This window comes from Oncorhynchus tshawytscha, unplaced genomic scaffold (genome assembly GCF_018296145.1).
Source record: "Oncorhynchus tshawytscha isolate Ot180627B unplaced genomic scaffold, Otsh_v2.0 Un_contig_18449_pilon_pilon, whole genome shotgun sequence".
NCBI lineage: Eukaryota > Metazoa > Chordata > Actinopteri > Salmoniformes > Salmonidae > Oncorhynchus > Oncorhynchus tshawytscha.
In genome coordinates this window covers 30001-31879 of record NW_024608400.1, presented here as the reverse complement: position 1 = coordinate 31879, position 1879 = coordinate 30001, and the positions used below count along the sequence as shown (strand labels likewise).

At 40.5% G+C, this 1879-nt stretch overlaps 1 pseudogene; it reads left to right on the top strand.

Moving 5' to 3' along the window:
* Positions 1 to 934: 934 nt before the first annotated feature.
* LOC121843498 overlaps positions 935 to 1879 on the top strand; it is a 29678-nt pseudogene continuing 28733 nt past the window's right edge.

Sequence of the window (1879 nt, the reverse complement as noted above, 5' to 3'; positions counted from 1 at the left end):
AGGCCCAGGCGGATAAATGTCCATTGTGAGGGCAGGGCGATGGAGGCCCAGGCGGATAACTGTCCATTGGCGGCGAGGGCAGGGAAGATAAATGTCCATTGTGGGGTGAAGGGGGTTATATTTGCAATTCTCTGAGGGCCTAGAGAACCCGCTATAGTGCTTTCAGGGCGTCATGCACCCCAAAATCGGAAGAGGCACAAAGTATTAGGTGTGGATGGCTGGGGGTGGCCTTGAGCGGGGATGAACCCCCATACATAAGTTGAAGAATTTAGCATTTTTCAAACAACTGAGGGATGGGGGCATGGTCTAGGATCTGTTTGTTTATTCGGGTGTTGTTGTTTACCAAAGTAGTGGGAAGGGTGTGGTGGGTTTGTTGGGGATAGTGGTGTGTATTTAGGGTTAGATGGTGGTGCAATTATTTATTTTCCCATTTTGTTGTAAAAAAAATATATATATATATATTATTCACTCCATGTGTAACTCCGACTCCATGTGAAAGATCGGTAAGCCACATGATGAGGGAGAGGGAAAAAATATTTTTTTTACAAGGAGCTGGGTAGAGCCTTTTTTTTTTACTTTCTATTGTGTTATTGACTGTATGTTTGTTTATTCCATGTGTAACTCTGTGTTGTTGTTTACTCCATGTGTAACTCTGTGTTGTTGTTTACTCCATGTGTCACTCTGTGTTGTTGTTTACTCCATGTGTAACTCTGTGTTGTTGTTTATTCCATGTGTAACTCTGTGTTGTTGTTTACTCCATGTGTAACTCTGTGTTGTTGTTTACTCCATGTGTAACTCTGTGTTGTTGTTTGTGTCACACTGCTTTGCTTTATCTTGGTCTGGGTCGTCAACTGGCCGACCGGGTTAAATTAAGGTGAAATAAAATAAAAAAAAAAAAGAAGCGGAATGACGTAGTCAACACAAATCTCGTCGCCTCTCGCGAGACTGGCAGTTACATTTGAAAACAGGCGGCAGACGCAGAAACGACTCGAGCTGTCAATAGCAAGTAAGAAACAAACGGAAATCGCAATTTATTATTGATCTGTTATTTATTTACGAAAAAACTATATTGGCAATATTAATGCTTTTGTGAAACATATCATTCCCCGGTTTCCAACCTCTTTGGTACGTCTTGAGACGATGTTTTTCCTGTCCGCAGGGCGCTTGAGGAGTGGCGAGAAACGTTAGCCGGTTAGCTTCGTTAGCCAGCTATTTATTTATTTAGCTTTTAAAACAAGTTAATTAATTGATAATAGAGGACTTTATGTGAGAACTATTCTAGCCGAAGAGCACGGGTGAGATATTCGTCTGGAAAAGTGAAATGGTGTCATTTTTAAAGAAAGTTTCGCTAATTAAAACTAGAGTTAGATAGCCAACGTCGTTAATACTGTAGCTGCTACGAGGTTGGCTATGGTAACTAAACAGCGTTACTAGGTAACTAAATAGCGTTACTAGGTAACTAAACAGCGTTACTAGGTAACTAAACAGCGTTACTAGGTAACTAAACAGCGTTACTAGGTAACTAAACAGCGTTACTAGGTAACTAAACAGCGTTACTAGGTAGCTAAATAGCGTTACTAGGTAACTAAACAGCGTTACTAGGTAACTAAACAGCGTTACTAGGTAGCTAAATAGCGTTACTAGGTAGCTAAATAGCGTTACTAGGTAGCTAAATAGCGTTACTAGGTAACTAAACAGCGTTACTAGGTAACTAAACAGCGTTACTAGGTAGCTAAATAGCGTTACTAGGTAACTAAACAGCGTTACTAGGTAGCTAAATAGCGTTACTAGGTAACTAAACAGCGTTACTAGGTAGCTAAATAGCGTTACTAGGTAACTAAACAGCGTTACTGGGTAGCTAAATAACGTTACTAGGTAG